Source organism: Aulonocara stuartgranti (genome assembly GCF_965226115.1).
Source record: "Aulonocara stuartgranti genome assembly, chromosome: 1".
NCBI lineage: Eukaryota > Metazoa > Chordata > Actinopteri > Cichliformes > Cichlidae > Aulonocara > Aulonocara stuartgranti.
In genome coordinates, this window is record NC_138939.1 from 18,080,144 (window position 1) to 18,096,083 (window position 15,940).

Genomic DNA, 15,940 nt, shown 5'->3' on the forward strand with positions numbered 1-15,940 from the left:
TTGCATGTTCTGAATGTTAAATTATTGGATGAATCTTAGCAAAGCTGATGTTGATAAGAGAAGAAAAATCATTTTATGTTTTAATTAGCATAATTTGCTGAGGACAAAGAAGCCAGATTCCAGGTAAAACTTTGCTTCATGGTTTTCAAAGATGCATTACACTGCATTATTATTATTATTATACACAGCCTAAAAGTGCACATCTGTTCACAATGAAAAATTACTCTTAAATACAAAAGTCTGAAGATCTGTGTCTTCAGGTGCCAAATCCCACCTGTAAGAGAAAAGGTACCACACTTTAGGGCAGTGGTTACATATTGTCATTCACAATATTCTCCCATTTCTCTCTTTCTCTACACTTTTTAATGAACACAATCTTTTTCTCTCTTCTGTTAGATACAGAGGAACACATGAAAGATAATGGAGACTATCTGGGACATGAGAGTTTGGATGGACACTAGAAGGCAGTATAACCTCAAATCTGAAATGTGGACTGAACATCTCTGTACTTTTTCAAGTCTCATCTCTGTGGACTGTTTTCCCCTCTGGGCTCAGAAACTGGTTCTTCGTAAAGTCATTGACTTCTGAGAGAGAGCAAAAAGAAAAAACACATTAGCATGTATGTGTTTGTGTTGTGTTGTGTTGCTGACTTTCGCAAGTCCAAAAGGAACAAGTAATCAATCAATGGAAAAGAGCCCAATGGAAAATCTGATGGAAAATCTGATCTACATCTAATTATTAATAATTCAAATTCAAATATTTAATCAAACATCAGATTCTTACTCATTCTAATTTCAAAAACAGGCATGATAGAGAAGGGGCAAGTGGTGGCTTGAAAATAACTATATTATATATGAAAAAATAAATAAATAAATAAATAAATAGCCTTGTTTCAGGACACCATTAGCAAAAAGGTGTGTATCTGAGGAAAAGCTGGGGGGATTTTGTGTCCTCTTCTCATAAAAATAAGTAAATAAATAAAAATATTCAGCTGAAAATGTGAGTTGGTCCGAATGAGTTTGCGTTACATTTTTGTATTTTTGTGATGCGATAAGAAAACAATACGTGTTTCCTTTTCCCACCTTTGAAAAGCAGTGGAAAAGTAAGTAAAAGTAAGTAAGAGAGTAAGAGATCACATGATGGACGTGGGGTATTGCTTGTCTGCCACAGCGTTGTAGTTGATTTTGCTACCGCTGGGTGGCGTTAAAGTCAGAAACTGACTAGATCTGTATGATGGTTTTAATTAGTGGGGAGCCGTTGATAATATAGGGAAAAGAAAAAAGAAAAGCATGTGCCAACACCGGCTTCAAACGTGTCACAGATGATTTCCTGTTTTACTAACACATCTTTAAAAAAAATAACAATAATAGATGACTAACAACACCGACACCACCCAGGAGCGATATGGCTACAACAAGCTGAACGAGATAAGAAAACTAAACTTATGTAATAATAATAACAAAACATTGTAACTACTCTTTTTTTTTTTACTTTAGCCAGCAACAACGTGCTCTCTGCTTCTTTTTCTTCTTTTTTAAGTTTTGTTTTGCTGGTTCGGTTTCCACTTCCACAGTTAAAAGAGCGCAACGGCGACGTGATGTCTTCGTGAGTTCTCCAAAAACACGCACACGCACAGAGAGAGAGTTTGCGATTGGTTATCGGCAACTTGCTGTCCGCGTGACGTCAGCAAAAGGAGGAGGAAGTATTGAGAAAAAAAGAGAGGAGGCGAGATGAGAGCACTGAAGTGTCTGTCAGGGGACACGTCGCAGCTTCAGGACCGCGGACTGATGATGCGCGCTTTTGGACGCTGTTGATGAAAAGCGTGTCGCTCCTCTGTCGGTCCCACGGAGATCACGGCACTGACCCGGGAACGTCCTGACCTCGGATACAAGCACACGGCACGACGAGGATGTCTCATCCACAGCCGTCTGCGCAGGCTCGGCAGATGGCGTGGGATTTATCGATCTGATCCACGCGCTCACCTGTTTGTCGAAGCGAGGCTGTACAGAAACTCATTTCCATGTTCTAAACATCTGGAGCCCGGATGATGCGACGCTGGCCGCCCCTCTTTGCCACATGTGGATGTTTTGGTCTCCACGAACGCAGGAGGCATCTCAAGAAGTGAGTATTGTGGTTAGGGTAGGCTTGACTAGTTTCCACAGATCATTCCACCTTCAACAAATGCGCCTCGATCTGAGGGCGCAGACTTGACATTTGACACATTTATGGTTATATTGTCGGCGTTTATTTAACGTGACATGCTCAAGTTCACCGTCAAACCCATGACCAATAGATAACGATGTGTGCTGGCTTCTATAACTAGTTTGCAAGAGAACAACATTAAAATGGTACATGAGTAACCCAGTTACCTGTGCCTTAACTCATATAACAAGGGCAAAACATTAGTTGTGACAGAGAAGCAGTGTTTATGCAGGCCAGAAGCCTTTCACACACCGTCCAGGCCACTGAAGGCAATTTGACTCATACAGTGATATATATATTTTTAATTTATGAACCCCCCCCCCCCCCCCCCCCCCCCCCCAAAAAAACACACACAATGAAACCTGCTATTGCCTTTTTAATATTTTAAATTATATACACATATATACAAGTGTTAATATTTGTGTGCGTTAGAAAATGACGCACGTCTTGTCGGTGCATCTATTTCCCAATTAAAAATATTGACGTCAGACGTACAGGGGAAAAACGTGAGGTCATCACGAGGTTGATTTGAGTCAAATATTTAACAAAATAATTTTGAAATAGATATAAATATATGACAGGGTGCTCTTGCATTGTGACCAAAGATGTAGTGGCACCATTAGAATACCTATAATAACAATACTCATCATATATAGCTGTAAAAATAACCAAAAGGCAGATACTACTACTACTACTACTACTAATAATAATAATAATAATGTCTAGCATACATGTTTGATAGATTCCTAAGGTGTTGCTGTGGAAGATGGGCTTTAATGAAACGTTAAAGCAGTGGAGTTTGATGAATTCTGATGATCTGGGTTTGTTTGCAAAGTGTGAGAAGGAGCACAGAATCCACAAACAGTCACACAGGCTACACAGCTGTGAAGTTGCACCTTAAAGCACAACAGGAACAGCTACTGTGCAGTTTGTCACCCCACATCTATTTTTCATGTGTATTTTGGTGCTTAGGCTCTAGAATTGGAGTATCATCTCGGTGACTGACAGACCGGTGAGATATTAAAATGGTTTAATTAGTTTTGGGGAAGTTATGGAGATTTGGGATTGACATATCTGATTTAAAAACATTAAAAACAAAAACAGAAATCATCATTCGATGGTGTTGAAGTGAAACCTGAAGCTAAACTTGCATAAATACCAAATCATTTTCTTTGTTCCCAGAAAGCCTCGGACTTACCTTTTGCTGTTGTCGCTAATGACGGAGCCTGTTCCTGTCTTTGGTTATCTAGCTGTATGAGTGATAATCATGCATCATAAAGCTAGATAACCGAAAGTAGGAATGACCTCCAAATCCTCAGCCTCTTGTTTATGAGATTAAGAAAAAAAGAAGAAGAAAAGAAAGAAAAACTCCAAAAGGAGGACATGTTGTCTTTTCAGGTAGGTTATGTGTGTGTATTAGGTTTAATAATACACAGATTCTTTATGAAAATGCATACAGTAAGGTTTTACTTATTGACTATTCTTCAATCAAAAGTGCCTCTTCCTTCCTATTTGTGAGAAAAAGACTGGCACAATGAACACATTGTCTTAGGTTTTAGAAAATGGTTGTGAAAATGTTGGGTAAATATTTTATCAGTAAACTGAAAAAGCTTTTTTCAAAATAAGGTGTTTTGCTGCACCTGTCCACAACAGTTATCAGCCTCATGATCAAATACACAGAATCCCAGAAATTAAAGCATTTGTTCTAATAAATTCTAACACTGAACTTTTCTGAAGGTTGCTTTAATGAAGTGATCCGGGAATAATAAGCTCACGGGGTCACTTAAATATTTCTGAAAGTAGAAAGAATTTACAAGGGGCCTTTGTTGTACATGAATGAATGATTTTTCCTACCACAGACTTCCTTTAGAAACACACTGATGACATTTCTTTGTATAACAGAAGAATTTGGCCTCATGTTGTCAAATTTAAAACACTATTTTTTACCTCATGTTAATGTTTATGTTACTGTGATTGAAACCTTAAGTAAGCATAATGAGACTGTTGAGATACAAGTCGTGCTTTTTGTCTTGAAAAAAATGCTATTACATTTAAATGTTTTCATTTTTAAAGCTGAATGCAGTTTAGCTTTAAAAATTAGAAAATTGATATTATTTTGCCTTGACTCTGTTCAGCAGACTGTGTATTTTACTTATCACAGTATAAACCAACAATAAATTCCCAGATTCCTTAAATTGGTCAGAACAGTTAAGATCCAGGAGAGAAAGCACAAGTGTTAGCTTATGTCTTTCCAAGGATTAGCACCCATGTATTTGTGTCAAAAGGTTATATTTTTAAAAGCACGGTTATAATAAAGGGATTTCACTAAATGAGAGGCCTCCTTCTCAAATTTAAGTACGTGGGGATGTTTGTATTTTGGGAGTCATCTAGACGGAGGTTCAATGCTGCGTTTAAAATGGATGTGTAGCAGAAAGTATAGCCGCATTAATGTGGTCCATCATCAGCCGTCCGTCAGATACAAATCACTGCCGTCTTTACGCCTTCCTGTCTTAACTGTCACCTCCGGTGTGCTCTCACTTAACAGAGATGTAGCAAATCACTGAGGTCACGTTTCTGTGGCCTTTTGAAGGTCGTTCTGTGAGTCACTGCACTTCTAACTGCTGCTGTAATTGAACAGAGCGGGAGAAAGTCATTGAGTCAGTGGCTGAAAAAAAACCTCATGACATTTGATTATATTAAAGCTGAGAGGGAACCTGCATCTCTGTGACTCTGCAGGTGGTGAAACAAGTAAAACAAGTAAAAATTCCTACAATTGTCCCAAGTTTACCGAAGCAAAGCACAAAGGAGAAAAATGCTTCTCAAAAGCTAAAACCTTAATGTAAGTAACAGCACCGTGTTATTGTGTGCAACATTTTCTAAACTTTTGACATTTTAAGGTTATTGAAGCAGTTTAGAGTGACTACCTGTTACCTGTTTATGCCTAATTCTTTTCCCATAAAAGCTAGTCAGCAAAAAAAGTTTGAAATGAAATATATAAAATTTATTTGTAATTTCCTTTTTTTCAGTATTGAGTTTATTTGTTAGGCCTCCTTTAAAAACAAATCATTCACTTAAAATACAAAAAAAAATACAAGTAAACTATAAATAATATTTTTTAAATGAAAGTAAAAATGCAGAATGTTAGCTTATATTTCCTCTTTTTTTTTCTTTTTTTTAGCTCAATAGTAATCATTTTAAATTCAAATAGAGATCAGCTGCTTAATGACATCTGCAAGTAGAAAATTAGAAACCAAAACGCCAGGTATGGCAAACGTCTTGTTTTGGTAAAACTCCTTTAGACCATTAATAACGGATGCATTAATTATTATGGGGTTTTTTTTGGTTTGCTTGTTTAATTATTTTTGGTGTAAAAGACAAAAACATGCAGTTGTGACCTGGAAAACGAAACACTGATTTACGTTTTTGTTATTTCAAAAAGAATGATTATTTGTAAAGGAATCAAGTTTTTAAATTAACCTTTGCCCCCTTTTATTTAAAAAAAAAAAGAAAGGATACAGCTGAAGGGTTAATATGCATTTACACTTACATCCTTTTTCGACATACACGTTTCGTTTTTTCCTCCACCTTTAAACCTTTTTATTTTTAAACCTTCCTTCTTCTAACTCGCTGTATTCAAACATGTTTAAATGCTTCCTCCAGCCTTCCGTTTCCTGCCGTGATGCTGATGAACGGAAAGAGATTAACGTTAGGCCCAGGTTTAAGTCGAGGTCTGTCAGTGGGCTGAACTGCGTCCGGTGACCTACATAAGATTTAATAGTTAGACTATGAAAAAAGGAAATCAGTCTTGGCAATTAGATTTTTTTTTATGTAGTACTTAGAAAATATATTTTCCTTTTATTTATTTTTTTTAAAGGAGAATAAACCGTGCACCCAATAACCCACCTTACAGCTCCCTGTTGGATCACGGCATGCATGAAGACCCTGACTGTAATATAAAGAAAACAATCACGCATTTCTAGCAGATAATGAATAGGACGCAGACAAGCTCTGCATATTAACATAATTGCATCAAAACTGGGTGTAAAAGCGAGTAGGCCCATTTAAAGGCACAGCACCACCTACGAGCTCCACCCAGCAATGCAAAGACAGAGCGATTCTGAACACGTTAATATAATTTTATGCTTACATTTAATATAAAGATTGTTTTATTGTCCTAAATATTTTTGAAGTTGTAGTAAATAATAATAATAATAATAATAACAATAATAATAATAATTAGATTAGATAAAAGTTCAGCTAAATTTTTATTGTGCCTAGATGCTGAGAAAATGCTATTTTAGATTATTTTAGATTTAAAAAATTGTCTTTCAGATTCTTGCTGGCTGGCAGTCCTCCATGTGCTTCTTAGTTTTTTCTATAGTTTTTTTTCTCTGTCATGCCAAAATACTGGTTTTAATAGCCAGAGGCTGTGGCTTGAACAAGTAAAAGGGGAACTGTCCCTTTATTACATGTTGTAATTAGACATTCAACTGGAAGGGTTGGGGGTGAGGGCAAAGCTGGGTAATTATAAATGCTGACACACTGGAATACTGCGTGACTAGCAACACACAGCACACGCTTTAAATCCTCATTATCAGCTTTTCAAGAAGCATTCAGCTCTCTAATTTCTATGTCTGGATCTTTGTTTAAATTTTAAATTCATACAGTAAGGTTACGCTGGGTTTAATGTGCTTTGGGTCCAGAAAACAGCTAAACATCTGGAAGGGCAAGGAATTGTGACTGCATCTTTGATTATTTACCTGCTGCCATTCTGCACAATAACTGTATAGTGAATTCAAAAATATTTCTCGTATAAAAAAGTCATTCCTGAAATGTATTTTATTGGAAAAGTGCTGTTTGACTGCACTCAGGGGTATAATGGATAAACACAAAAGGCTTTAATGTGCACCCGTGCACATGTACATACAAACACAGTGCAGTCTGCATGTCGGTGGTGGACAGTGCAGCTGCAGGAGACCTGTTGGCCTGTTGGTAAACAGTGACCAGGCTCCACATTATAATTCTGATCCTGCCTTCTCTCCACAATGGCTGCTTTGTGAAAGGAGTATTTCACAAAGGTCCACCACTTCTTTTTTTTTGTCCCCCTCCCAACATTGTATATTTGAGAGGCTGCTGCAGTAAACCCTGTGGTGGGAACAACAGTCAAGACTAGACAGTGGCAGATGCTTGCATTAGCACAGCAGCCATAACAGTGTCTCTGGTAGAAGTTGTCCTTTTGTCTTCCTGCCTCTTTATGTCTGACACTGACTTTCATGCTGTGAGCATATAATTAATGCACTGTCTTACGCCTGAACTATTGCGAATCACAAACTGAATTGTGAATGTGGTCATGTGTCATGAGTCTTAATTTTCCAAAGAACGATTAAGAAAAATCTTGCCTAACATGTCTTAACAAGCAGCACATGACACACTACAAATATCCCAGCAAAAACCCAAAATCTTAGCAGTAACGGAAAGATTGCAACGATTCATTGCAGAAATGTATAAACTGGCAGCAAAACAGCAAACGAAGACGACACAGAGATACAAATGAGAGAAACATACTGGACAACTGGAAAGACAGTCTGAGCTGGCCCATTTAGTTTGTCTTTGAGGGCTTTGATGATCAGTTTATTGGTTGATCAGTTTATGTTGCCATGTGTCAAATTCAATACTCGAAAACAACGCACAGATTAGACTCTGGTTAGCTCTGTCTGGGTGAGCTGTGCTTGCTTGAGAAGTGAAGAGTAGTGAAGGATAGCAGTGAGAGTGAAGCTTTCATTCTCATGGCTCACATTAGAGAAACCTTCATTTGTGTTTTGCTCTCACCAAAGCAAAGTTTTACACAGTAGAACTTTTTTTAATAGGGGAATGAGCCTGATCCGAATGAGTCAAAGTCTCATACCTCAGTACCTGTGTAGTACCTGTGTATAGTAAGGATGATGATGAGGTCTCCTGAAGGCAGGACATTGTCCTTTTTACATCTCTGCAGCCCCCATTCCTCCCACAAGGATACCGCAGCTGCGATCCAGTCTTAATCTGGGGATAAACACGATTATCCTGCTATGGCTTGTTCTTGGCTTTGTAACAGCGACAGGGGACCTTTCACAGCTCGCCTTTTTCCCATGGTCGAGTGGGTCTGAGCAGCTAAGACCCCTGATGTGGACCAGTCGTCGTTTATCAGCTGTAGGCAAGCAATCAACCCCGCGCTGACTCTAAGGGAGCAAAAGACTGAAAAGGTTAGAGAGCTGCAGCTCCTCATAGAAGATCCTGATCTCTGACATGCACGCAGCTTTATAATTAGCAGAATCAAAATGTGTTTTTCAGCTTGTTATGTTAACTAAATAATTAAATGTCCATATTCATACATGTAGTAATATAGGGAAGAAAAAGGCAATGTTTTAAATAAATAATGTGTTATTTTTTCTCCCAATATTAGATCTCTATTATTAATGTAACTGTAACAGGGATTCATTTATAGGCACGAGTCCCTATTTTATTCTAACATGTACATTATTTTATTTATTTTATTTTATTTTATAAGAGGCCAACGTGTAGTACTATAATTGCAAATGACCAATTCATATGTAATTTATGCACCAATCATATTATAATCATTACAAAAATGAAAACCCTGTCTTCCTCCCAATTAAACATTTATCTATTTGTGAGTTAAAATGCATACACAGTATGTAATTTGACCATATCAAAGGACAAAATCTCTCAGGAGTGGATTTTGCATTCTCTTCCCGCCAGTCGTCATTTGGCTGTCAGTCAAGTTCAAGTTCACAGGGGTAGGAACGTCTGGACTCTTCATTCACTCCTCTCATTCCTCTCCTGGACTCCCTCCTTCTCCCTGCTCCCATGCTCTGCGTTGACTGCATGGCATTACTATGACACAGAGGCTGTGGCGTTGTTATGGCAGCAGGCTGGATGGCCTGGGTATGTGCTGGTGAAAAAGACAGCCTGTCAGAGACAGAGAGAGAGGGAGAGGAAGAGAGAGACTCAGGATACCCCCCTCAACAGCTGGGCACAATCACCCCCCTTCCAGCCTCCAGCCGCCCCCTCCAGCCTTTCAAACACCACCCAGACCCTGGGAACACTGAGAATTTCACATTCATCATTCATCACACACTCCCTGCACACCCCTCTCAACCTTCTTCCACTTTTTCTCCCCAACCAAATCCTAACTCTGTTACCCATCAATTCATCCATCCAATATTTAAAATACTCCTTTAAAATACTACCCACACTTAGAGAGATGCCTGCCCCACGACACAGGTGTACTGTGGGATCAAGTAAGGAATTTCAGATTTTAAAAAATGGTAAATCAAATGCAAAAATTGAAGATGATACTTGAGCGTATTTTTACACTCAGTCATGCAGTGTGTGTGTGTGTCTGTGTGTGTGGGAGAACAAGGGAGAGATTTTGTTGAGGTCTCATTCAACTTTGAGCATGAAAGGCTGATCATTTGCATAAACTGCATGCTGTCTGAGGGGTTTGGGGGTGGCAGCCATACAGAGAAAAGATATAAGAGAACATAAAAAAAGAGCACAATCCTGCATTGTGGGGCTGCAGGAAGAAAGAGGAGGTTTGAATAAGAGAGAGGGTGAAAATTGGCAGAGAAAGGACTTTACCATGTCTCCCAGTGGGATTAAATTGTCCAGGAGCCTCTTTATATATAATTTGGTGAATCTGGCAGCAGCATGGCCACAGGGCTGAATTCAGTCTGATCCTACACCGCGCCTGAACTTCATTTGAAAGGAGTTACCAATATGCTGAGATGATGCAACCAGTTAAAGAATAAAGTAAATGTTTAGAGCAGTTCACAAAAAAAAAATCATACAGCGGTTTTTTAAAAATATTCAATTTATTTTTTGTATATTAAATTACAGCTGATGTCGTTTGTCCTCTTTTTTTTCTTTCTGTTTTTTCCCCTCAGATGAGGACCAAAATGGTACCAGAGTCATCAAGCTGTGGAGGATCAGGGGTCACTGTGAGGAATCCCGTCTCCGCTACTGGACTCAAAGTTTTCTATCCCCACATGCGAGCAGAGCTGTGCAAACAGATCTCACTTCAAGCAGATTACAAATAAAATTGCTCTGCGAACAAAACAAAAATGTTCTCACACTCTTTGCAGAAGATTCGTGCTTTTTCTTATTTTAGAAAATAAGCTAAAATGTGTATAATTTTTATTTTTTTGTTTATTTATTTAAATGTAAATTTGTCCCTGAAAGTTATTACTACAATCATATTGTATTCAGGTCTTTGTATTTCGTCATTTTAATGACTTACTCATAAATTAACCCAATAAACGTGTAATGTAAAATTTCTGTACGTCGACAGTGTATTAATGCATCTTTTTGGAGTAACCCTTTTAAACTGTATCTCAGCAAAGTGACTGAAACCTATTTATTTAATAAAAATGTAATTTAAAAAAACAGAAATGAGATGACTCTGTCATTATTACTAAAATCTGAGCCAAACTGAGCCAAAATCTTCACAAAGGCCGTTTCGGTCAGCACCTTGGACAGAGGCAGACTGCAACGAGCGCTCCACGCTTGGAGGGTGAAGAATGAAAGACGATTATTTATTTTATTTTATTTTAGTTTTTTTTTTTTTAAACAGGTGAATTATGACAAATTTGAAACAAAGATGGCATGATATATACTCTACGACAAGCTTAAAATTAGCTTCCTGCCCCTGCTGTTGATTCGATCGTAAAGTAAAACAGGTCAAATAAATGTAATTCGATCCAGCTGTTGATGACAGCGTAAGGCAGACTTCAGCATGTTGCCCTTCCTCTAGTTGCTGCTTTTCTGGAGATCAACCCGACCCCAGTTCCCGAGAACTTGTCTGCTGCTGGAAAGCGGGTCGTGACCCTTTACTCTCCTGGGACACAACTTGACCCGACACAACCCGTCGGACACGTGCGCCTTCCTCGATCCACGACACGACTTCATGGTTGGTGAAGTTTGCGTCATTCCTCTTGGAAGAAAGAAAGAAAGCAAGCATCGGTGTCCACCTGATACCACTGAATGGGAACATCCACGCTGTACACATTTGCAGTCCACTTCTTTATTTGTAAGTCCTGCAATGCCCGACTCTTAAGTTTAAACACACCTCATTTTAAATGCAGACAGCACTGCCTTCAGTTCTCCTCCTTTCATGTTGTGCACAGAGTAACAGTACATTTATGCTGCACTGTATGCGTGAGTGATGCGTGTGTGAGACCCAGCTGACGTGAGGATGAGGAGCAGGCTGCAGGTGTTCCCTCTCATGGCACTCAGTGTGTGTTCATTCATTCATACATTCATTCTGCTTAGATATTCTAGTAGTTGGCACATGTAGATAGATGGACATGGTTTGTTTTTGTTAGAAGACACTGGAAATCATATCACTAAAGCTGAGAAATTAACTTTCATACCTTGCTATCAAGAAGAAAGCAAACATTTTATTATATTTATTATGACATTTCCATCCATTACACAGATTTTAAACTAAAGTCTGGGTGATAGGTGACACTTTCACTCTTTCCAGTAGTTTATCAGCATTTTCACAGGAAGAGAGATGTTTAAAGTGAACTCAGATGTAGTTGTACTTCCTCACACAGCTGTGGTCCCAGCTTGTGTCTGTGGAGGGCTGCAGATGATTGTCCAGTCATTTATATCTTCCAACTCAGTGAACTTTAGGTCTTGTTCCCCTCGTTTGCATAAGAATAAAATCTGGTCCTGTGAAGTTCCCCAACCTATTGACCCAACTCCCCAGCAATGAATGGGACTGCTTTGAGGCTCCCCAGCCTCTCAAACGGGCTTTAACCATGCTTTAAGTCCCAATCATGGTAATTTAATATATCTTAAGCCTCTGGCTGTTTTGCTGAAGCCCCTCTACAGTTTGTTTTAGGCATTCTCTGCTTCTGGCCTCATCAGTGATACTCAGCGGCAAATTTAAGGAGCTGCTGTGGTACTACAAGTTCCCTATTAGTAGCTAAATAAGCCTTAGCGTCAAATAATTAGAAAAAGTATTTTCTATTGTTGTTCAGTCTTTTGATTTTAATAGAAGAGGGAAATCGCACCACATAGCTGATGAACAGGGTGATGAAAGAGTCTGACTATTCATTTATCTCATTTAAAGTGTAATATCCTCAGTGGCCTGAATTTTTGTCTTGTGGGAACAAATATACATACACGATCAAACCTAACTCTTGATGCTAGTTTAAACTAACTAAACTGTGTGGTGGAGGTCTACAGTTATGCAATGACATCATGATACATATAGTGTTGTCACTGTGATTATCAACAGAAAACTAAAATCTCTCAAAGTAATTAAGTACGTAAAAATTTTTCATAGTGTCTTTTAAGACCAAACACGAAGTGCTTCACAGAGGAATCAGTAAACCTGCCCTGACTGATCCTGGCTGTCCTCACTGTCAGAGAGAACACCTCGATGATTATGCTCATAACAAAGTTCCTGTGCACATTTCCTGTGCTTATTCTTAATAGTTGAATACAAATGTGGACGGTGATTCTGCATCCTCTCTCAGCTAGTCTCCATGTTGAAAGAAAGAACCAACATAAGGTGTTTTAGTAAGCCGCTGGGCCTTGTCATGTCTATGTCTCCGTATGGCACTGATTCTGACAGGCAGTAAAAGAGCACTGTCAAAGACACCAGTCCAAAAACTCCCAAAGGGCTTAAATAATTCACATTGTTTTAATACTCAGCACACCACTTGCGCCTTCATGGTGTGAGAGACCAGTCGCATGAAGATTCACCATAAAGTTCATCACTCAGAGAGAACACCCACCAAGTCAACCACAGTAAAGCAGAGCGATGGCCTCACTGAAGGGGTCCAGAGTTCATGATTTCCCTTTATTCTGTTGCAGTTCTTTAAGCGATGAAATGCACACATTTATGCAACATACATTTTATATAAGCTTATACAGTTTTAGTTGTTTAAAATTGAAGTTTATCTCTTCAGCTGCTGGCATGGACAGCTCCAAACTTTCGCTCCTTATAGAAATCCGCCCGAATGCATTCACTGATAAATATTTATTTTAAAAAAAATTAAATGACTTGGCTTGTTAACCAAGAGTTACTTTCATGTGCTGTGTTAATATATTTATTAATCCAGTATATGGTGAGAATTGATACTTTATAAGCAGAGAGCGATCGAAACACAAAGACAAATCAGAAACAAACACACAGAAAGATTTAATTTAATCTGAACACAATTTTAATTGTAAGCTCTTCTCCTATTATAAATTGTATATAGAAGCATCTGCGCTACTCAGGCTGACTTATTGAATCAGGTTTCCAGCAAACAAAGAGTTATTCTGTTTCCAGTAATAACAGCAAGAAGAGGGCTAAATATTGATCTCTTTTTTAAAAAAATTATTTTTATTATTGTAATCCAGGAATTAAGTGCCTGTGTTTACAGGGTGGGATAGTGTACAACCTACATGATTCATACCTGGTGTGGATGATTTTTTTAATGGAGTGTTAAAAATATATGTGGTTCAAGTTTTTTTTAGGCCATTTTACATCATTAGAAACTAAAGAAATGAAACATAAAATGCTTGACAACAAGGCTTTCAAAGAAAACGGTGTACTATTGTGCTGATGATGAAGGTGCTGCCATTTATGTGGATTAACCATCTTCAACTGTTATTTGACAAAGAGTGAGGAGATTTTTTTTTGTCTTTGTTTTTTCCCCCTGAATAGAGTTCATTTTCAGACTGCAGGGAGGTCTTATTAAAGTGATCAACCGGATGAGGAGCCAACATTTTTGGTGCTATGACTGTCATGACTGTTAATCAAAGAAAATAGAAACATCCTTATTGGTTAAAAAAAACCCATCAAACTTGTTTCAGTTACAGTTCAGAAAGCTCTCAGCTTTACAAACACCACTTAAGAGTCTCTAATAAGTGATCACATGATTCTGGGGACTGCCTTAGGCTCCAATGATTTTGTTCAATGGATGCATTTAGCAAACAGACTGGTTGTTTCCCATTAACTAAACTCGGTGTTCTACATCAGGTTCAAGTCAAAGAAGAATAAATAAAAACTCTCTGTGACTGGTTTTGTTTTTTTAAAATAAAGTGATTTTGTCACAACTGTTTTGAAAACAACAAGATGTATCTCGGGGACATAACTATGCTTCCATTAGTTTAAAGGCGTATTACAGATCAGAGCAAAGGATTTCAAACTGCCAATCTCAAGTCTTCAATGCTGGGCATTGTTTTAGCTCTCCGGGATGCTTGATGAGTTGGCAGTTGGATGTTTTCCCAAAGACAGGGATGGGACCGGTCCTGAAACAAGGACCTCATCAAAGTTTTTGGCGACAAAAGCCTTCCAGCTCTGCAGATACATAAACCCCTGAGAGGAGAGATTTCTACAGGACAACAAAGCACACATTTGTTTCTCTTCTCTTCCCGTCTCAATCAAAGCCTCTAATTAACACGGTGTCTTTTCAGATAGTGGAGATCAAATAGTAGCAATTATCTGTGCAAACTTTGATGAGGTGGAATCCCGTGCATTTATGGCCACACATTCAATAGTAATCTCAGTCCCTGGTTTGGTTCACTGCACAGCCAAAGCTTAGTGAGGCCCACTGCACCAAAAAACCAAATGATCTCTAACGAAGGTCCACACAATGATGCATGTAGTGCGAAAAACACTGACACACACACACATCTTGGGCTTGTTAAACTAACTTTATATTATTATAGAAGATTTATATTTTCAGTGATTATCATTAACCTGGTTAAAAATATGGATGTTAGTGACAATATTGGGCTCAACGCACCACTCGGTCATACATAGCTTTGAACATGGCTGTAGACTCAATGTAATTACATTGTTTCATAATAAGTAAAACTGGCTATAGGGAAGTAATTCCTGAAAGTCCTGCTAACTTAGGCTGTAAACTGTGTGTCAAGTTCAAGTTTATTAATCATTTTAATGCGAAATACAAAAAACAAAGATACTAAAAAGACACACATGGACACACACACACACAGACAGAGAGAGAGACAACTGTGACAACAAATAAGACAAAATTTTTAAGATGGGAAAATTACGTGTTGCCTGAGTGCAATAACAAATTTGAGTATGTTCAACCAAAGCATATTTATCTTATATTTCATCATATATTGTTGCAAAGATGTCAAATATGGTGAAAAAATAAGATACTGAACCATTTGGGGGAAAAATGTTCTTTAAGCTGAAGCTGACTGGTTTTTCTAATTAGCTGGTTTCATGCAAAATTCGTCCAGTGAGAACGTAACGTGGCATTATGCAGTAAAATTACTGTAAAATCTACAGTTGTGCTTTAAAACCTGTTAATTTTGCTTGTTTGTGGAAAATACAAACAACAAGCACGTGCGAAACAAACAATGTTCATAAAACAAGATCCCCGTGAGGCTGGGAGGGAAAAGGCTTGAATTTCATCAGGAAAGCACACAAGCACAGGGCCACAGTGTGTCTCTGTATCCAGGCAGGGCAATGTGTGCACATCAGGTTTTGTGAGGCTCTGACGAGATGTGACAGCCCGGCTCTCGCTCAAAGATCCCAGAATTTGGTCCATTTTTCTGCCTTTTCCATTTACAATGCTTCAGTGGAGATTTCTTTATTTCAGAATGGACAATGGTCTCTTTCTTCCTCATTCCCAACATCTCCCTCGCTCTCCCTCACACACACACATTCACCACACACACACACAGACACACGTACACACAA

The 15,940-nt window shown here is 38.4% G+C and overlaps 1 long non-coding RNA gene across 1 annotated transcript; it reads left to right on the forward strand.

Moving 5' to 3' along the window:
* The first annotated feature begins 3,508 nt into the window (after positions 1-3,508).
* LOC309711255 lies at positions 3,509-10,650 on the forward strand. The gene is made up of 2 exons (XR_014277919.1): positions 3,509-3,600; positions 10,146-10,650. It is a non-coding gene; the product is annotated as an uncharacterized lncRNA (long non-coding RNA).
* Positions 10,651-15,940: the final 5,290 nt, after the last annotated feature.